This window comes from Pristis pectinata, chromosome 2, assembly GCF_009764475.1.
Source record: "Pristis pectinata isolate sPriPec2 chromosome 2, sPriPec2.1.pri, whole genome shotgun sequence".
In the NCBI taxonomy this organism is placed as follows: domain Eukaryota; kingdom Metazoa; phylum Chordata; class Chondrichthyes; order Rhinopristiformes; family Pristidae; genus Pristis; species Pristis pectinata.
This window is the reverse complement of record NC_067406.1, coordinates 50519161-50541690: the sequence shown is the minus strand read 5'-3', so window position 1 is coordinate 50541690 and position 22530 is coordinate 50519161. Positions and strand designations below refer to the sequence as shown.

The following is a 22530-nucleotide window of genomic DNA, read 5'->3' as shown; positions in this document are numbered from 1 at the left end:
TTTTCTGAACTAATATCCTTTCTCACTGTTGCACTGAGTCCATCCTTTATTCACCCTTAGCATCCCACCTCCTCTTCCTTTATCCTTGTCCTTCCTATATATCAAATACCTTTGGATATTTTGCTCCCAGGCTTGGTCAAACCTGCATCTATATTTCTCTAATGGCAATCACATAATAGCTCTTTATGTCTATTTGCACTGTTAAATCATCCACCTTGTTTTGAATGTTTTGTGCATTTAGATAAACACATCCTCCTCACAACTCACTTTCCCGTCTGCCTTTGTTTCATCAGCAAATTTTCAATCAGTCATGAATATTAGTGAATAGCTGAGAGATCATTACTGCTTTCTGTGACAACATGCCAGTATCAATCTGCCAACGTGAAAATGATCTGTTTACACCTATTCTGTTTTCTGCTCTTTAAGCAATTCTTTAATGATGCTAATGTGTTTCTTCCAATCTAGTAAGTCCTTATATTAGACAAAAATTTTCAGGTGACCTTATCAAACACCTATTCAAAATCCAGATACTAGATGTGCTGGTTCACCTCTTAAAAATCCTGCTCATTATTGTGGCTCTAACACCTGAGAACTAGGCTGATTACAGAAAATTCAGAGGGGAAGTATGAAAAGGAAGTAAGAGAGAGTATGAGAAAAGACTGGCATAAAAGGGAATTCAAATATATTTGTGATCTTCCAATCCTCAGGCATCATCCTGAATCTAGTAAGGTTTGGAAGATTATGGCTAGGGCAATCCTTTCCCTTACTTTCTTTAGCAACCTTGGATAAATCCCAACTGGACCAGGTTGTTTACCCACTTGAAGTATTTCTTTTTTTATTCATTTTCAGCCCAGCCAAAATCTCTTTTACATCTTCCTTGCTTAGACTTCAGCAGTATCCTCCTTGGTGAAGACTGATGTAAAGTACTCATTTTCTACCTCACCCATATCCTCTGCCTCCATTAATAAAGTTTCTTTTTGATCTCTAATTGGCTCCAGCTCTTCTCTAAAACTCCTGTTCACATGCCTATAGACTATGCTGCACTCTTCTTAAATATGTGTATAATGATAAACATTGTAACTGTCAGCCAGCCAGTTTAACATCAGTGGTAGAGAAAGTTATAGACACAAAAAAGCGGGGACAAAATTAACAGTCACTCAGACAAGTGTGGATTGATTAGGGAAAGCATGGATTTGCTAATGGCAAATTGTAGCTAATTAATCTGACACAGTTTTTGATGAAGTAATAGAGAGGGTTGATGAGGGAAATGTAATTGATATGGTAATGTGGGTAAGTACCTGAAAAAGAAAGCTTTTGCAAGACTATAGCAAGAGAACAGGGGAGTGGGACCGGGTGAATTGCTCTTACATTTAGCCAATACAGACTCAATGGGCAAATGGCCTTTTTCCATGCTATAACTAAACTGTGATTCTATTCGGTATATTGGGCATGATGGCATTCTGATTAAATTACTGGAGTAGTATCTGGAAATTTTGTTCTACCCATTAGAGGCATAAATTCAAAACCAACCACAGAAAATGGAGAATATATTAATTACATAAATCTATACCGGCAATTGTGAAACTATTGCATTGTCCTAAAAACCCATCTAGTTCACTAATGTCCTCCAAGAAAGTAAATCTGCCATCCTTACCTGTTCTTTCCCAGGTTTGACTCCAGGACCCCTAACGCTCATAACTGCTCTCTGAAATTGTCTTGGAAGACTCTAAATTCAAAAGGAAATTAGGGATGGACCCCAAATGCCAACTTCATCAGTGCACATCTGGTGACAGAAAAAAAAGATTAAACGCAATGTCACCTTTATAAAACTATGTTAACTCTGCCCAATTACATTATGATTATCAAAGGATGCCATTATCACATCTTTAGTGATGGATTCCAGCAAATGTCAGGCTAAATGATCTAGTCCCCTTTTTTGTTTCATTCCCCCTGTCCTTGAAAAGCAGTGCTGCATTTGCCACTTTCCAATTTACTGAGACTGATCGAGCATTTGGCGAAATTTGGAAGTAAATCATTCCAACATGTTTCACCAGGTCCTTGCTGATTCCATTTATTCAGAATTTAAACAAATGATTAGAGTGAAAAGTGAGAGAGTAAAATATTCAAATGTGTTGACCATATAAAACTGATACTATGGCTTATGAGGTATCAAAATGTAATCAGTTATGTTATAACATATCAAGACCCCAAACCCAGCACAAAACTCATGGTCTACCAGGCAGCAGTGATCACTGCCTCCTGTATGCTTCTGAGTCAGAGATTTTCTACTGAGGCACTTCAGAGCACTGGAAAGGTCCTGCTTACGTTTGATCCTCAAAATCCTCCAAATTCACTGGGAAGGTAAGTGAACCAAGATCAGCATCCTCTCCCAGACTAACGTCCTCAGAATTGAAGCCCTAATTACACTCATTTGGCTCCCATAGGCAGGCTACATCATTCACATGCCCAACAGCAGACCTCTGAACAGATACTCTTACTCTCAGCTCTGTCACAGCAACAGATTACAAGGTGGACAGAAGAAATGGTTGAAGGATGTTCTCAAAACCTCCTTTAAAAAGTGCCACATTCCTACTGAATTGTGGGAATTCCTAGCCCATGACCACTCCAACTGGAGAAGGAACATTTGAAAACCTAAACTCTACTCATCAGGAGCACAAAGTGGGCCATCATAAACAGCAGAAAAAGCACCATTTAGCAAAATAGCCACTCATCATTGCATCAAGCACTTCCAGGCAGAGTTTGCAGTCCCACTTTTCCTCATCAGCCATCTCAAAACCCATTGAACTGGAGTGGAAAAAATTTATCCTCTGCCCTGAGGGACCACCTAAGAGGAAGTGAAAATGTCAAAAGAGAGAAAGGCGAATGGTTTAGGGAGGCAGCAGGCACCACAGTCCAGAATGGGAGTGAAATGGGGTGGTGTAGTAGTCAGAAGAAGTGTGGGGCAAGACCATGATGGAGGTGGGAAAAGGATAGAGTATCAGCATAGGAAAAAATAATTAGAGAAGGACAAGGATCATGAAGACTCTTTTTTACACAGCAAATCATTAGTGTCTAGAATGCACTTCCAATCATAGTGGTTGCAGATGCAAATGTAACATTCAATCAAGAGCTGAATAAGTATCTGAAAGGTCTGTGGGACTACTTGCTCATACATATAGCCAGTACAAACTTGAAGGGCTAAACAGTGTCTTTGTAGCTACAGCTATTCTGTTATTCTATAATATGATATATAAGCACTTACACAGATCAGTTGAACTAAAAGGCATATTTTTTCTGCAGTAAGTTCTATCTAATAAATTATAGCATTCAAAATTTCACTGTTAATAGGAAAAGTACTGTTAATAGCTATCTCAGGAAATTTCCACTTGCTTTGATATGTGCAACTTCAACAAAGAAGCTCAACACAAAGGGCCAAAGCGCTGTTCCTGTGCTGTACAACTCTATGACTTTATGACAGATACCAATCCACCACCCTTACATTCACTCCCTCTACAAGTGCACTCCAGAATGTGTACCATCTATAAGATTCATTTACAATGAAATCCATGACCTCTATCATGCAAGACAACAGCAGTACATACTTGGGAACACCATTAACTGCTAGTTCCTCTCCAAGTCACATGTTATTTTGACTTGGAAATATATCATGATTCATGTACTAGCACTTGGTCCAAATCTACCCATCAACATTGTGGCAGTACCATCATCAGAAGGATGACAATAGGTCAAAGTGGTGGCTCAGCTGCCACTTACTGAAGGGTATGATGATGGAACAGTGGTTCAGTTAATTAGACTAGTAGTCCAGAGAGCTGGGCTAATAATCCAGTGACCTGAGTTCAGATCCATCTGTGGTAATAATTTGTAATGTTTTTAATAAACTACAATAACTGGATTATTGTAAAAACCCATCTGATTAATTGGTTTCCTTGAGGGAAGCAAATCTATCTTCCTATATATATGTATGTGTGTGTGTATATATATCTACACCTACCAATGTGGTTGACTCTCAAACGGTCTCTGAAATGGACTTGCATGCTGCTCAGTTCAAGGGCAATTAAGCTTGGACAATAAAAGCAGGTAGTGCCAGCAATGCCCAGATCCTGAAAACAGACAAAAGTGTGTGCTGCACCAGTAAAGCATCAATGCAACAATGCCAAATCCTAAGTAATCAGAATGTTAAAAATAAAAATACCTTAAGGAGACACACTTTTGTTACACTCCTGCAAAAATATGATGTCCTTTGATCTATTTGTATACATTGCAGTAACATTTACTTTATCTATCATTCAGTTTACTCGTATTTAATAACATCTATTCACAAGAACAATTTTAACTTTGAAATGAATTGGACTGGTCCCTAGTTAGGATTGAAACTAATCCCACAAATTCTCACGGTAGTCAGGAGATCATAACATATATTAGCAAATTGATAGAAAAAAAAACTGCAGATGCCGTAAAATTCTAAAACAAAAACAGAAAATTCTGGAAATACTCCGCAGGTCAGGTCACATCTGCGAGAAACAGGGTTAATGTTCCAGGCTGAAAACCCTTTGTCAGACTGGGAAGGAGACAAAAGGGAGGATAGGGGAAGGGGGATGTCCCTGATATGGTAAAACAGGATATGCTGTGAACAAGGTTACCCTGGTGACCACTTGTAGATCCACTGCATTGAACAGAGGCTTTCCTTGCCTCCATCCCACTCCACTCTGACCTATCGGTCTGTGCCCTCCTGTACTGTTACAATGAGGTTCAGCACAAGCCTGAGGAATAGCACCTCATCTTCTGTCTGGAAACATTGCAGCCTTCTGGACTCAATATTGAATTCTACAACTTCAGTTAACTTGATTCCTCTGACTGTATCCATCTGTGATATTGGCTCAGCTTGTTTGTGTTTTCTTCCTTTTATTTTCCCCTTGGGGAGAGGAGGACATACCTAGCCCGATCTGTGAACATGTCTTCCTGCTCCACATTTCGCAACTCCTACATTATTTTGTCTATGTTCTCACTCTCTAACTGCTCCTATTCACTCATTGACCAGATAACCCTACGGAGACACAAGAGACTACAGATGCTGGGACTTGTTTACCTTTATTACCTCTTAACATTCACCCCAGATTTTTCCTTCCCCCATCCTCCCTAGGCTTAACAAGCTTCTTTCGTCTTCTTCCCAGTTCTATGAAAGGTCTTTGACCTGAAACATTAACTCTTTTTCTCTTCTCGTAGATGTGGCCTGACTTTTAAGCATTTCCATCATTTTCTGTTGTTATTTCAGCGAAGTGATAAATTTGGAACAAAAAAATACAAGTAACCATAAGGCAAATAATAAAGAACTATACACAAGCACAATACTTCCCCTAAATTGTCAGACGTTTGAAATAGTGATGTGATTACACCAAGGTTACATTAACACTACCTCACTATTCCTTTCTTTGCACTATTTATTTATTTTGTAATTTATAGTAATTTTATGTCTTTGCACTGTACTGCTGCTGCAAAACAACAAATTTCACGTCATAAGACAGTGATAATAAACCTGATTCTGATGCTGAGGTATGTTTAAAAAATTGTAATATAGCGTAAATTTACATTTAAAAAAACCTTGGTAAAGCGTGGCAGCGTGTGAGGACCGGAAAATGATTGTTTAATGAAGCCGAATCGGATTTAATTAACTTTCTGTCATCACAGTATTTTCCACATCATGTTTTGAAACGATAGCAACCGTTTGTAAGATATCGAAGTGCATGAAAGAACTTGTAAAATTAAGCGAGTTTTAATCCAACCTGTTTTTCTAGTTTTAATATGTCTGTCATTAAGAATGTTCGTATGCAATCTCAGATTTTAACAAGTCTCTATATATTATTGTAATTCATACACCCACTTAAGATTATGAACCATCTGATGATGACTCAATTTACTGGAAGATCACATTTCCAAGAGACTCTGCCAGGAAGTGGATGTACCTTCCGGCTCAAGACGTTCCCACCGTCATCACGATTGGTCCGTGAACTTCTTTCGATCCAGTAAAAATACACTCAAACAGAGCAAGTTGTAGTCGCATGAAAACAACGCTTAAACAAAACACGTTTTCCGCCTACAAAAATCATGACGCGCCTTTTTAGTCTATTCGTATATAGATTGATTACAGTAATACTCGCTTTACTCATCATGTTCAGTAACTATATTTAATGATATCCATTCACAAGAACCATCGTAATGCTCTTTGAAACACGTTCCATCTAGCATATTATTCTCCATTCTTTCTTCTTGGTTTAGCTTGTCTAACAATGTGGATGGTGTGGAGGAAGTACGACCAATCTCACAGTTGGATAAAAGCAGAATAGAAGGAAAGATAATGTGATTGTGTGTTGAAGGCTGTAAGGAGATGTAGAAAGATAATGTACCACAGGGTTAATTATTAACTCTACCATTCCATCACCATAAATCATTCTCTTTTCCTTAGCAGTCCTACCCCTAATTTAAGTATTCTCTTTGTCCGTTGTTTATGCTAACTTTGTCTCGTACTTTTGTTTCATTTCTCCTGAATGGCTTTTCTTTATATTGTTTTGTTATCTACCCACAGTTGATTATATCTTTTAGTTCCAATTTTAATGTTCATGTTAATCCCTGGAAGCTGGAGGGACGACAGAAACTTCAAATACTGGAAAATGCCACAAATACTCAAAAGGTCAGGCAGCTTCTGTGGAGAGAGAAACTGAGTTAATGTTTCCAGGTGATGACCATTCACCAGAACTTTTATCAAATCTTTCATCAGCTTTTCAATTATATTAAGCTGGAAGGAGTGCAAAGAAAATTTACGAGAATGTTGCCATAACTTGAGGGCCTGAATTATAGGGAGAGGTTGAGCAGGCTGCAACTTTGGAATGTAGGCCACTGAGGGGTGACCTTTCAGCGGTGTATAAATCATGAGGGGCATAGATAGGGTGAATGCACACACTTTTTCCCACGGTGTTCAGGAATCAAAAACTAGGTTTAAGGTGAGAGGGGCAGGATTTAAAAGAGACCTGATGGGCAACTTCTTCACGCAGAGGGTAGTGGGTATAGGGAACAAGCTGCCAGAGGAAGTGGTTGAGGCAGGAACGATAACAACATTTAAAAGATATTTGAACAGGTACATGGATAGTAAAGATTTAGAGGGATATGGGTCCAACACAGGCAAATGGGACCAGCTTGGATGGGGCATCTTGGTCGGCATGGACCAGTTGGGCCGAAGGGCCTGTCTCCATGCTGTATTACTCTGTGACTATTCTTTAATTAAACACCGGGCCTAATCTTCCAAGGAATGGCCACACTGACGAAAATCTGCTGTGATGAAAGGTCATTTATCTGAAACATTAACATTGTTTTCCTCTCCACTTATGCTGCCTAATCTGCTGGTGGTTTCCAGGTTTACAGCATCTGCAGTTTTTTTGCTTTTCGATTATAGAAACTGGTTGTTCTTTGTAAAGTAGGGAAGATTATGGGGAGACTTGAATTTCAAATCACTACTTTTGACAGAACAAATCAAGAAAGACTATTTCCACCAGCTGCAGAGAACACAGATTTAAAGTAATTGGTGAGATGAAAGTTACTTTAATGCAAACCACAAAAAAAATTGCAGATATAGAAGCAATTGCAGAAGACGTAACACCTAACCTTTTGCTTCCCCCTTCCCATCATGCAGAGACTCAACATTAATTTTGGCCGAAGCTATGATTTAAGTTGTCCTTCTTCCAATTACACTTCACAAAATAAACAACAGCTTTACAGAACAATTTCAATCAGCCCTGAGCTCCTAATTGCCTGTCACTTTAATTCTCATCAGAATCCCACTTTGATCTCTCTATCTTTGGCCTCCTGCACTGTTCCAACAAAGACCAACATACCATGGTGGAACAATACCTCATCATCTGACCTGTCACATTACAGTCTTCCAAAGTCAACAATGAATTCAATACTTTCAGGCAAACACCCACTGAAGTCTTGTTTCTCATATTTCCAGGATTCAGCACTCTTCTTTCACTCCTTATGTTATTCAGACTTCCTTTTCCTCCTGTTTACATCTCCTCCAGAGAGACCTTTGGTTAGTCACTAGCCTTTACCAACTAATTCCAGCTGGCACCATTACCATGCGTCACTCAATATCTTCTGGTCTCCAACAGATCACAGGCCGTCACTTTTGCTCTACTTGCCTACCCCCTTTCTACACAGCTTTAATCTAGTTCCATTTATAAATTTTCCCAGTTCTGATGATAACCCTGTTTTCTTTTTTCCACATATACCATGTAACCTGCTGAGTATTTCCAGCATTTTCTATTTTTATTTTAATGTAACCACCTGTCATCATCTAGACTAGAATGTCAGAAAGGATAGTAATAGTAACTTAAAAAAAACTTTCAGTGAGATAGTGGATAAACACTCATGGTAGATGCTTAATGGGGTGAACAGCCTCCTTCGGTGTAGTATAGAGCTATAAAGTCATTGAGCTATACAGCATTGAAAATAGGCCTTTTGGCCTAACTTGTCTGTGCTGACCAGTTGCCTAACTGAGCTAGTACCATTTTCCTGCATTTGGTCCATATCACTCTAAACCGTTCTTACCCATGTACTGTACCTGTCCAAATGTCTTTTAAATGCTGTAATTGTACCTGCCTCTACCACTTCCTCTGGCAGCTCGATCCATATACTCACCACCCTCCATGTGAAGAAGTTCCCTTTTGGGTCCCTTTTAAATCTTTCCCCTCTCATTTTAAACCTATGCCCTCTAGTTTTGGACTCCACTACCCTGGGAAAAAGACTGTGGCTCTTCACCTTATCCATGCTCCTCATAATTTTATAGATCTCTATAAGGTCTCCCCTCAGTCTCCTACACTCCAGGGAAAAAAAACATCCTAGCCTATCCAGTCTCTCCTTGTAACTCAAACTCTCTAGTCCTGGTTACATCCTTGTAAATCCTTCTTGCACCCCTTCCAGTTTAATGACATCCTTCCTACAGCAGATTGACCAGAACTGTACACAGTTCTCCAGATGTGGCCTTTTTCATCTTGTACAGCTGTAGGGGCAGGCACAGTAGTGTAGCGGTTAGTGTAACACTATTACAGCTCCAGAGACCTGGGTTCAATTCTGGCCACTGTCTATAAGGAGCTCGTACGTTCTCCCCATGTCTGCGTGGGTTTCCTCTGGGTGCTCCGGTTTCCTCCCACATTCCAAAGACATACAGGTTAGGAAGCTGTGGGCATGCTATGTTGGCGCCAGAAATGTGGCGACACTTGTGGGCTGCCCCCAGAACACTTAATGCAAAAAATGCATTTCACTGTGTGTTTCGATGTACATGTGACTAATAAAGATATCTTATTTTATAACATGACATCCCAACTCCTGTACTGAATATCCTGACCGACAAAGTCAAGCGTGCCAAACACCTTCTTCACTACCCTGTCTACCTCTGTCACTACTTTCAAGGAACTATGTACCTTCACCCCTAGGTCTCTCTCTTCTACAACACTCCACAAGGCTTTACCATTAGTGTGCAATTCCTACCCTGGTTTGACTTACCAAAATTCAACACTTCGCATTTATCTGAAATAAACTCCATCTGCCATTCCTCAGCCCACTGGCCTAGTTGATCAAGATCCCATTGTAATCTTAGATAACCTTCTTCATTGTCCACTGTACCACCAATTTTAGTGTCATCTGCAAACTTGCTAACCATGCCACCTTCATTCTTACCCAAATCATTAATATAAATGACAAACAACAGTGGACCCAGCACCTTATCTCTGCGGGATTCCAGATAATGAGTTTTGTGCTGGTTTTGATGTCTTAATCTTCATTCACCCATTTCTTCAGAATGCCATACATTGTGCTGGCACACTGAAGGTGATAGTGAACTTCACAGCAGCCTTTTGGACTTAATGCTGAATCTACAACTTGATTTCTCTGTATCAGTTGCTCCTCTATGATATTAGCTCAACCTGTTTGTTTCATTTCCCCCTTTTTTCTTCCTTCTGGGAATGAAGGGCATGCCCAGGCATGTCTTCCCGTCTGCGTTTCGCAAACTCCTACATTCATTTGTTTGTATTCTTTTGTCTAAGTTCTCACTCTCTAACTGCTCTCATTCACTCATGGACCAGATATTGTTGTTTACAGCTTATCTCCATAGTCATCTCAGTTTTACCCTATCAGAGTGATTTCCCCTTCCCCACTCTCCCTGCAACTTAACAAGCTTCATTTGTCAGTTTCCCAGTTCTGATGAAGGGTCTTCGACTTGAAACTTTAGCTCTGTTTCTCTTCCCACAGGTGCAGCCTGACCTGCTGAGTAGTTCTAGCATTTTGTGTTTTATTTTAAATTTTATTGTCAATGTCTGCTTTCACTGCCTACCACCACATCAGGTTAACAGCAGATGTGACTTCTCTTGCTCTTCGCTCTGCTCTGGGCCAGCTGGACAAGAGCATACATCAGGTTGCTGTTCCTCGACTACAGCTCAGCGTTCAGCACAATCATCCCATCCAAACTCATCATCAAGTTTGGACCTGGGTCTCTGTACCTCCCTCTGCAACTGGATACTCAACTTCCTCATTGGCAAACGTCAATCAGCGAGGATTGGTAACAACATCTTCTCCTCACTGACCATCAACACAGGTGCACCTCAAGGTGCTTAGACCCCTGCTCTACTCTCTATACATACATGACTGTGGTGAAGCACAGCTCCAACACCATCTTCAAGTTCACCAACAACACCACTGTTGTTGGACGAATCCCAGGTGGTGATGAGTCAGTGTACAGGAGAGGGATAGGACACCTGGTTGAGTGGTACCGCTCGACATCAGTAAAACTAAAGAGCTGATTGCTGACTTCAGGAAGAGGAAGTGGGGGGGGGGGGGGGGGGGGGGCGAACTTGCACCAGTCTACATTGGGGGATTGGCAGTGGAGAGAGTGTTAACAGATCAGATGACCTGTCCTGGACCCAGCACATAAATGCAATCACAAGCAAGGCACACCATCGTCTTTACTTTCTTCGAAAATTAAGGAGGTTTAGCATGTCACCGAACACTCTAACAAACTTCTACAAAGGTACTTTTGAAAGCATCCTGACTATGCATCATGGTCTGGTATGGCAATTTGAATGCGCAGGAACTCAAGAAGTTGCAGAGAGTAGTACTCAGCTCAATACATCGTGCGCACAGGCACCGCCTCCAGAAGGCAACATCTATCATCAAAGATCCCCACCATCCAGGCCATGCCATTTTTCTCGCAGCTACCATCAGGCAGGAGGTACAGAAGCCTTAAGTCTCACACCACCAGGTTCAAGAACAGCTACTTCCCTTCATCCATTTGGTTCTTGAACCAACTCGCACAACCCTAATCACTACAATATAGCAACACTATGACCACTTTTCACAAAAATGGACTTTTTATTTGTTCTAATTGTGTTCTTTCTTTTAAAAATTGTATATAATTTGTTTTTCTTGTGAATGCTGCTTATCTGATGCTATGTGCCTGTGATGCTGCTGCAAGTACGATTTTTATTACACCTGTGCATACATGTACTTGTGCGTATGCCAATAAACTCATCTTTGACTTTGACAGGTAGCTACTGAGATATGTGAAGTAATGCACAATTAGATGTTGAATGGAAAGCCCATCCTCTCAGGTGCTTAGCAGAAAGAGATGGCAATGACTTCCTTCACCTCTGAATGTGCACAAATACAGAAGTCATCTGTGTAGTGCAGACTGATCACTGAGGTTGAATGAATTTGGAGTGGAAGTGATTCAGTTTGAATAGTTTCCTAGTGGTCCTGTGGCCTAGTTCCACGACAGCAGGAAGCTTATTGGAGGTGAAATGCAGCATTGTAGTGTGAAAGATCAAAAAAAGTGTTGGGGCAATGATGCAGCCTTGCTTGACTCTGGTTTGCAATGAGATTGGCTCTTTTGTTGACCACTTGGTTAGAATCATGGCTTGAACACTATCACGAAGTAAACATAAAATGTTTAAACTAGCATAAAGCATATGGAATACTTCCCAGTCATGGATTACCTCAAAGCACTTGGAGACACTTACCACCAATGCAGCCTATTGGAAAGATAAAAAAGCCAATGTCAGTGTCTTCTCCCAAGCTACCATCCCCAAAGTTAGGCACTAGTTACAATCGGTTAGCTCAATGGGCAGGCCTCTCATGTGCCTAACACCAGACTGTCAACACAGGCAATTTCTGAGTTTTGTCACTGGAAGATATTACCAGATGGATGGGGGGAAAAGATTCAAGGATGATTCCAAAGCAAATGTGACTTTCCCACTGATTGCTGAGAATTCCCGGCCCAAGACCATTCAAAATGTGAAGGAGCAATTGGGACAAAAATTAAAATCTCAAGTCTGTTGAGAAGTGGAAGCCTAGCATAAATTGCAGAAGAAGTGATCCATCTCACAAACTACACAACCACTAATCCATAGACATCTCCTGACCCATCTGTGGTTGAGTATGTATTTCCCATTTTGGCTTCTTCAGCCTTTTCAGAACCCACAGAACCAGAGTGGAAGCAGTATATGAATATTAAAAGAAATGCAGATGCTGTAAGTCTGAAATAGAAACAGAAACTGCTGAAAACACTCAGCAGGTCGGGCTGTATCTAAAGTTAACATTTCAGGTTGGAGACCTGAATTAAGGGCTAGAAGCGTCTTTGACTTGAAAGGTTAATTCTGTTTCGTTGTCTCTCGATTCCACCTGACCAGCTGGGTATTTCGAGCATTTTCTGTTTTTATTTCACACTGGAAACAAGTCATTCTGGATCTTGAGGGACCGTGAAGGAATATAATTTTTTGAGATTCTATGAAATATGCTGGAGGTAATCAGCAGTCAGGCAACACCGTGAAGATTGAAAATAAATTAATGTTTCACATCAATGACCTTTCATCAGAACAGGGAATCTCTAACCCATGGTCACACAGAGTAAAGGAGCATTGGTCTCTGACTCGGAAACACACAGGAAAAACAAGTTCACTGGAGCAGAAGAAAATCTGCAGCTGCTAGAAATTTAAAACAAAAGCAGAAAGTTCTGAAAGTACTCAGCAGGTCAAGCTGCACCAGTCGGAAGGGAAACAAAGTCTCCCTTTGATCGAAGGCCCCCTTCACTGCTAAGCGATTGCAGCCCATCTCAACAGCTCACGTGGGCAGGATAGTGTCGTCATCGCGGCAGGTGGGGTCTGGGTGACGTCAGTCAGCCGGATACCGAGAGGCTGGCAAACAAACGCGGCCTAAGTTGCTCATCTGCGGAGCTTTTGATTGCTAAGTTTCACCCAGCTGAACTTGGCAGTGATTAAAATGTCTTGATCACCGTTCAAAAAAATAGCACAGTAAGTTAAATGCAATTTACATGGTTCAATATAATACCGATAGCACATCAACAGATTTTTACATACGGCGTCCGCCTCTGGGCGTTGCTTCCGACGGAGTGTCGTGATGACGCAACGGCCCCTCCCCCCGTGGACGCTGGGTCGCGCCTGCGCATTTGGTGCGGTGACGTCGGTGTCTGCGGAGCTTTCAGTGAGACGACGGCCTGGGAGTTCTCAGTTGTCCGTGTGCAGTTAGTTATGCGGAGGACAAGGGCGGCGGGACGGGTACGTGTTACTTCTGTTGAAGTCGCCGATCAGCAGTTAGGATTTTGTTTTTCTTTAAAACCCTTGCTTGAATCAGGAAAACGCTCCAGCAGGACTGAACGTTGTGTTCAGCTGGCTATTTTTCACCCTCTACGCGCTTGGTCCACAGTGTTGACCCTGACGTCCTCGCTATACAGTTCGACACCCAATCCCTAATCTGCCGTGGTATGGAATTAGTGTACTGAGGCAGGGTATGAAAGTCAGAATTACAATGTGTTTGCTGCGCCTATTGGGCTATGTTTTTCTCTTCTTACCCCCCCCCCCCCCCCGCCAAGAGTGGGAAATGTGGGGTGTATCATTCCTCGAGGACGTCTGCCAACAGTGAAGTTAGTTAAAAATAAACTTGGATTTATCCGATGCCTATCACATCCGCAGTATTCCTGTTCATATTTGAAATAATTACAAGATTTGAGGTGAATTCATTGTTGAAATGTATCCCAAGATGATGGCAGTTGGGGTTGCTGATGTCGCAAGCCAATATTGGTTTATTATTGTCACTTGTACCGAGGTACAGTGAAAAACTTGTCTTGCATACCTATAATGCCCATCACAAAGACCAAGTAATTCTGTTACTTGGTCTTTGTGATGGGCATTATAGGTATTGATGTACTATATCCCTTTCTGGTGCTATACGAAGAAAAATGTGAAGGGTGGAGAAGAGATGTACTAAAATGATTCTGAGGATGAGTGTCTTTAGTTACGTGGGAGAGATAGGAGAAGTTTGTACTCTCCTTGGAAAAGAGGAGATTTTAAGATGATCAGATAGATGTACTTAAAATCATGAAGCATATAGAGGAGAGTAAATAAAATTGATTTTTGATGGCACAGGGATCGAGAATTAGGGGACAAAGAATGAAGATGATTGGTAAAAGAATCAAAACTGATAAGAGGAAACATTCCTTGTACCTAGTGAAAAGTTTGAGTCAAGATACCAGGGTTAGAGGTGAAGGTGGATTCTAGTAGGATTCAGAAGTGAACTAACAAAGAATTTGCAAAGCTATGCAGAGAAGGTAAGATGGTGGGAGTAGCTGTAGTGGTTTTGAATAGTCATACAGACAAGGGAGATATCAGAGGAAGGTTTTTCACCCAGAGAGTGCTTGGTGCATGGAATGCGCTGCCTTGGGTAGTGGTGGAGGCAGATACATTGGTCAAGTTCAAGAGATTGTTAGATAAACATATGGAGGAATTTAAAATAAGGGTATATATGGCAGGAAGGGGTTAGATAGTCTTAGGTGTGGTTTAAAGGTCGGCACAACATGGTGACCTATGGTTAACAGCTTGAATGGTCTCCTCCCGTACTAAACCATTTATCTGATAGAATCTTTTATCAGAACAGAAGATTAATGAGTGTCTTGTTTTGGCATCAGCTTTTTGAAAGAGCTATACAATGAGTAATTTTTTCAACATTTGTGCAGCTTTTCTTTTCAAGAATGTTCAGTTTTCTTCATTTACATTCATTTTCACTCAAGGGAATCGAATCTGAGAAATAATGCACTTATTCAAAATATTCTGTTTTATGATTTTGAAGATGGTTGAATATTTCCACAAGTTATCTACTTCAGCTTGTTTGATTCCACATTCAGTCCATGCTGACTCATTGTTTGTCTAATATTTGGTCATTGGATGAGCTGCAATTTTGTTTAAAAGGTACAACATTGTAAATATCTGAAATAATCTTATTTGTTGACAGAACTTCCATGCATCATTCTTAATGCTTTATATACCTTCATTTCAACTTGTTCAAAGGGATCAATCTTGCTGGATTCTCCCCACCTGCTGAACTTTGCATTCATAGTCCATTCCCATCCACATTTGGACTGGATGTGGCGTGTTGTTCAAGTTAACTCAACACTTAGGAGAAATCAAGTGAGGTGTAACAAGACCTTAGCAGCAAATAGGCCTTGGGTTTCGTACTGCTGAGGCAGTGTTCCCAGAATGCAAAAGAAATTGTAGGCAGATCTTTACGTTTTGACAAAGCAAAGGCTTTTAATTTAGTTTTTAAATGCTATAATATTCTGAGACATTAAAAATCTTTATTCTAAACAAAATTATTATAAACATTAAAATTCATTTTAAGCTTTTGTACACTGAAATAATTACAACCATAAAAATTATAAAAAGGAAAAACAACATAGCCACTTCCTAATAAACAGGTGAACTGAATGGCATATCCAGTCATATGCCCTGAGATTGTATTCTCCATTATGCTCTGCTGTGCCAGATGCACCATTGCCTGGGGTTGCAATATGTGGGAATAGTTGAATGCCAGTAATACCTTTCTGAACTGTAGGCCACAAACAGCTTGAGTAGACCCAGTGACGCCTTGTTAGTGCCCAGAGTTCCAGACAATACAAGCTATAATTCATTTGTGAGATACTTGTATTTCGGAGAACTGGGATGTTGAGTGAATTTGAGTTCAGATCCTACCATAATGGTTTGAAACTTTGAATTTGTTGGTGCAAATAGCCATCAAAATGTTCAGCTGTCGATAAAGCTCGCTGAGTATTTTCCAGAAGGATGATGATTGTGACAATGATGGATGATTGAATCGTCCATTAAATGTATTTTATCTCAACGGGCTCTACACTGTGTCAAATTCCTGTGATATCACCTAAACAAAATTGGATTGCAGCCTAATAATCACCACTTGGTATGGAAATACTTTATTTAAAATAGGTTAATAATGTTAAATACTATCCTGAGAAATTCTGAAACAAGCATAGAATAATAAGAACGAAGTATGCCATTTAGCCCTTGTAGTCTGTTCCACCATTCAGTACAATCATGGTGGATCCTTTATCTCAATATCATGTCCCCACTTTCTCCCTATACCCCTTGAAGCCTTTTATGTCTAGAAATCTATCTCCTTCTGAAATATTTTCATGATTTGGCCTCCCTAATCTTTTGTGGTAGAGAATTCCACACTTTCACCATACTCTAGGTGAAACAGCTTCCTCCTCTCAGTCCTAAATATCCAAACACAGTAATCCCTGGTTTCAGACTCTCCCATCCAGGGGCAGAAATCCTCCCTGCATTCAACTTGTCAGAGTGTTGTCAATGAGACCTCCAGGTTCCAATTGAGGGGGGAGGGTGGTTGGGGTGGAGTCCAGTTGGCCCAATCTTCCCTTGTATAATGCTCCCACCATTCCAGAAACCAATTGCTGGACTCCGTCTAAGGGACATCCATTCATTACTGATGATGTGAACCTTTTATGCCAAGTTTCCAGTTTAAGAAATAATGATTTATTTGGATCTTTTTATGTATCAGAATATTAAAAATGTTTTGTTGTCATTCACAATCTTGAGTAAACTATAAGTAGACACTTGCACTTCCACACCAATGTAGCAGTTCACTGTAAGCTAATCTTGCAAATCACTCGTTAGCATTGCAGCCAGGAAGGTGCATTCACACATTTGCAGAGCATATTAGTGATCATTGACAAATGCCAGTTTTGCTATTAAAAATCAAAAAAATTTGTAAATGCTGGAAATCTGAAATAAAAATGCTGGAAATCTGAAATAAAAATGCTGGAAACACTCAGGTTAGAGAAAGAGAAATGGCTAACATTTCATGTCTGGGACCCTTTGTCAGAACTGGCGAATTTCAGGTTTGCTATTATTGTCCACATCCTGACACAGAAAAATGTTCTTGCTATAGACAGTCATGTGCAGTATTCTTGCCTAGTCCTACTCTTGTCAACCTTCACTGGCTCTGCATCATTAAGGACAGAATTTTCATCCATAGATCCCTTCTTTGCCCTGTTTCACTACATTGGCCCCTACCACTGCGTTTATTCATTTACATCCTCTCATGTTTTGTGTATGTTCTTTAAATGTGTCATACAAATATCAGTTACTTCATTTTGAGATGCTTGCAGTGGTATTGACAATAGAGAAGCCCAATGTGTTCTGGAACATTTCCTTACAGTTGGAGAAAAGCATAAAAATGTACATCTCAAGTAAATATAGCGTTAACAAATGTGGAGTTTTCTACAGAGAAAACTCCACATTTGTTAACACCATATTTTTTCCAGTTCAACTGCCAGACTGGTTTAAAGGTGTTGCTTATATTGCAGTGCACCTCTCCATCTGTGATATAATCAGAGTGGCTCAGAGATTTGTAAATATGACATATCTTTAAAAAGATAAGAGAGAAGTTTCAGTCACGGTTATGTTGTTTACATTATTTACAAGAATAAGATGAAAGGAAAAAGCATTTTTTTTAAATCAAACTCTTGTAAAGCAGTGGTTTAGTATTCATGAGGAATAAGGGGTAAACCTTTTACTGGTGATAAATGAACAGATTTTTTAAAACTGAATTATTTTTATTAACAATTTTATTTAAGAATTATTCTGCTAATAGACGTGTTCCTTGGGATGTAGAGCATGCATGCATTTCATTATTTTTATTTTTGTCATTAATACTTGAAAATGGAACTCCTTGTTTATTTTCCATTTAAAGAATGTCAGCATTGAAATTCATGGGGGAAAAGTAATTCCCAAATGAAATAATTGCAAACAATAATATTTCCTAATGCATTCATAAGTGTATACTCTTGTGAAATCTTTTCGTAACATTTGTTGGAACCTCTGGCATTTAATATTTATTTGGGTGAAGTGAAAAATGCCCATAGTTGAACCCAAATCATAGTTTTTTCCTTTTCACTTATTGAAGTCTTTTCGGAATCTCATTTGTGATCAATATTCTTGTATGCTTTTGTTTTTAAAATCATAATTGTAATTGGAGCTAAAGAGCAAACTCATAAGTTAATAACATGTAGAGCTCTAGACTTAATATAAAAGCAGTTATTTTAGTGAATTAGTAGGCTGAACAGGTGCTGCCTCTTGAAGATGGCCTTGATGGTGGGGAGGGTTGTGCCTGTGCTGGAGCTGGCTGAGTCTATAAACTCTCTGCAGCATCTTGCGATCCATAAGACTTAAGAGCAGAATTAGGCCATTTGGTCCATAGAGTCTGCTCTGCCATTCGATCATGGCTGATTTATTTTTCCCTCTCAACCCCATTCTCCTGCTTTCTCTCTGTAACCTTTGACACCCTTACTAATCAAGAACCTATCAATCTTTGCTTTAAATATGGCCAATGACTTGGCCTCCAGTCGTCTGTGCCAATGAATTCCACAAATTCACCACCCTCGGGCCTTTCAATATTTGGTAGGTTTTAGTGAGATCCCCCATCATCCTTTTAAAATCTTACCAACTACTGAAGTCAGGCTAACCAGTTTATAATTTCCTGTCTTTTGCCTCCCTCCTTCTTAAAAAGTGGAGTGATATTTGGGATTTTCCAGTCTTCTGGAACTGTTCCTGACTAGTGATTCTTGAAAGATCATTATTAATGCTTCCACGATCTCTTCAGCTATCTCTTTCACAACCCTGGGGTATAGTCCAGGTGACACCCACCTTCAGACCTTTCAGCTTCCCAAGCACCTTCTCCTCAGTAATAGCAACTACACTCACTTCTGTCCCCGACTCTCAAATTTCTGGCGTGTTGCTGGTGTCTTCCACAGTGAAGACTGATGCAAAATGCTTGTTCAGTTCATTAACCATTTCTCTGTTCCCCATTACTACTTCTCCACCATCATTTTCCAGCAGTCTGATGTCCACTCTTGTCTCTTTTACTCTTTATATATCTGGAAAAACTGCAGGTATCTTTTATATTATTGGCTAGCTTACCTTCCTATTTCATCTTTTCTTCCCTTAGTGCTTTTTTTTTTGCCTTCTGTTGGTTTTTAAAAGCTTCCCAATCCTCTAGCTTCCTGCTAATTTTTGCAATATTGTATGCCCTCTCTTCTGCTTTCATGCTGTCTTTGACTTCCCTTGTCAGCCATGGTTGTCTCATTCTCCCTTTAGAAAGCTGCTGCTTTGGGATGAAATGATCCTGCATCTTCTGAATTACTCCCAGAAATTCCTGCATTGCTTCTCCACCATCATCCCTGCTAGGGTCCCTTCCAATTATCTTTGGCCAGCTCCTCTCTCATTCCTCTCTAGTTATCTTTACTCAACTGTAATACCAATACATCCAATTGTAGCTTCTCCCTCTCAAACTGCAGGGTGAATTCTATCGTACTATGATCACTGCCTCCTCGGGGTTTCTTTACCTTAAGCTCCCTAATCAAATCTAGTTCATTGGACAACACCAAATCCAGAATTGCCTTTTTCCTAGTGGGCTTGACCACAAGCTGCTCTAAAAAGCCATCTCGTAGGCATTCTACAAATTCCCTTCTCCTGGGATCCAGTACCAACCTGCATATTGAAATCCCCCATGACCACCGTAACATTGCCCTTTTTGCATGCCTTTTCTATCTCCTGTTATAATTTGTACCTCATATCCTGGCTACTATTTAGAGGCCTGTATATAACTCCCATTATGGTCTTTTTACCCTTGCAGTTTCTTAACTCTACCCACAAGGATTCTACATTTTCTGATCCTATGTCGCTTCTTGCTGAGGATTTGATTTCATTTTTTAACCAACAGAGCCAGCCAACCCACCCCCTCTGCCAACCTGCCTGTCTTTTTGATAGGATGTGTATCATTGGATGTTTAGCTCCCAACTGTGATCTTCTTTCAGCCACGACTTTCTGATGCCCACAATGTCATACCTGCCAATTTCAAACTGCACTATGAGCTCATCTGCTTTGTTTCATATACTGCGTGCATTCAAATATAACACCTTCAGTCCTGTATTCACCACCCCTCTTCTCAAATTTGTCTGTGTTGCCTGAAGTTAAATTCTTATCCCTTTCTAAACTTCCTGCCTTATTTTGTTTATTCTGGAGACTTCAGTAACCTCTCCTACATTCTCCTTCCCTTTTACTTTATCCATACTTTTCCAATCCGTTGAACCCACCCTGCTCCTATTTACTTTTAGATCCTGTGCATTGGAGGCTCCATACCAGGCTGTGATGCAAACAATGAGAATGCTCTCCACCGTACATCAATAGAAATTTGTCTTTGGTGACATACCAAATCTCCTCAAACTCCTAACAAAATCGAGCTGCTGGTGTGCCGCCTTCGTGATTGTATCAACGTGTTGGACCCAGGATAGATCCTCAGAGAGGTTGATGCCCAGGAACTTGAAGCTGGGCTAAGCACTCATTCTTGAGGTGCACCTGTGTTGATAGTCAGCAAAGAGATGTTATTGCCAATCTGCACTGATGGTCTCCCTGTAAGGAAGTCGAGGATCCATTTGCAGAGGGAGGTAGAGAGGTCCAGGTTTTGAAGCTTGTTGATTAGTACTGAGGGAATGATGGTATTGAATGCTGAGCTGTAATCAATGAACACCAGCCTGACGTATGTTTTGCTGTTGTCTAGGTGCTCCAAAGCAGAGTGGAGAACCAGTGAAATTGCATCTGCTGTAGACCTGTTGTGGCAGTAGGCAAATTAGAGCAGGTCCAGGTCCTTGCTCAGGCAGGAGTTAATTCTAGCTATAACCAACCTCTCAAAGCACTTCATCACAGTAGATGTGAGTGCTACAGGGCGATAGTCATTGAGGCAGCTCACCCTGCTCTTCTTGGACACTGGAATGATTGTTGCCCTTTTGAAGCAGGTGGAAACCTGATACTGTAGCAGTGAGAGGTTGAAGATGTACTTGAATAGTACAGCCAGTTGGTTGGCACAGGTTTTCAGTACCCGACCAGGTACACCGTTGGGGCCTGATGCCTTGTGAGGGTTCACCCTCTTGAAGGATGTTCGGACATTGGCCTCCGAGGCACATATCATAGAGTCGTCGGATGCTGTGGGGGTTCGCATAGGTGTAGTGTTGTTCTCCCTTTCAAAGTGTGCATAAAAGGCGTTGAGTTTGTCAGCGAGTGAAATGTCACTGCCATTTATGCTGTTAGGTTTTGTCTTATAGGAAGTAAGGGCATGCAAACCCTGCCACAGCTGTCGTGCATCCAAATGTGTCTCTAGCTTCACTCGGAATTGCCTTTTTGCTCTCACAATAGCCTTCCTTGGGTCGTACCTGGACTTGTAGGATTCTGGATCGCCAGTCTTGAATGCCACAGATCTAGCCCTCAGCAGACTGTGAATCTCTTCATTCCGGTTTGGGAAAAATCCGTATGTTCTCAGAGGCACACACTCATCCACGCAGGACTTTACAAAGTCAGTGACGGCCGTGGCATATTCATTCAGATCCGAAGATGAATGCCTTAATGTGGTCCAGTCCACTGATTCAAAGCAGTCCTGTAAATGGTCCTCCGCCTCCCTTGACCATACCTTCGTGGTCTTCACCATGGGTGCTGTGGTCCTCAATCTGTCTTTTTCAGCAGACAGCCTCTTCACACTGAGGCATCAGCAATTCATCACTGCAGAAACACTAGCAGCATACAGGGATTTCAATCAGGTTCCCAGCACAGCAGTGTGTAACTGTGGTGATAAAAGGGCACAGCAGCTTTGTTATAACTCAGTTCTATATATGTACAGTATATACAGATGACCTGAGTTGTGGCCAGTTGGGTAATGTAAATTACAGAATTCACAGATTGCTATCCAAAAATTTGAGATATGGCATTGATGTGGGGGGGAAAAGTTCTGATTTATGATTTTTTACTTGTCTTGATCCATTCATAGATAACATGGCTGTGCGTTTCAAAAAAACACTATGGACAGTTTTCTGGGAATGCAACCCTCCTGTAATGCAGGGGTCGCGTGTATGATCCTTTTATAATGATCACTTTGGCGCTGATTCCATTAGTGCGTTTGTTCATGAGAATGCATCCAGATGCTAAGCAAGGCATCAGTATATTGTTCTATCAAAATGAGCAGCAACTTGCAATTGAAGAAAACCATGCAACATCTTTACAATTGAATGTTAAGGTTATTAAGTGATTATTAAGACAGTAG

The 22530-nt window shown here is 40.6% G+C and overlaps 2 protein-coding genes across 7 annotated transcripts in view; one reads left to right on the top strand and one right to left on the bottom strand.

The window, feature by feature from the left end:
- LOC127567549 (putative nuclease HARBI1) overlaps positions 1-13473 on the bottom strand; it is a 90338-nt gene extending 76865 nt beyond the window's left edge. For 2 of the 5 annotated variants that reach the window (XR_007955905.1, XM_052010569.1), the window contains exons 1-2: positions 13437-13473; positions 1655-1783 (exon numbers count right to left, since the gene is read on the bottom strand). The gene's annotated coding sequence lies outside the window, so the exon portion shown is untranslated. Of the gene's footprint in view, positions 1-1654; positions 1784-4012; positions 4122-12056; positions 12093-13407 lie in introns of those variants that run through there. The other 3 variants (XM_052010568.1, XR_007955906.1, XM_052010571.1) reach the window with 3 other exon arrangements.
- The window catches only part of il6st (interleukin 6 cytokine family signal transduce), a 53181-nt gene continuing 43881 nt past the window's right edge, over positions 13231-22530 (top strand). Inside the window, exon 1 of one of the 2 annotated variants that reach the window (XM_052010564.1) lies at positions 13231-13370. The gene's annotated coding sequence lies outside the window, so the exon portion shown is untranslated. Of the gene's footprint in view, positions 13371-13527; positions 13635-22530 lie in introns of those variants that run through there. The other variant, XM_052010567.1, reaches the window with a different exon arrangement.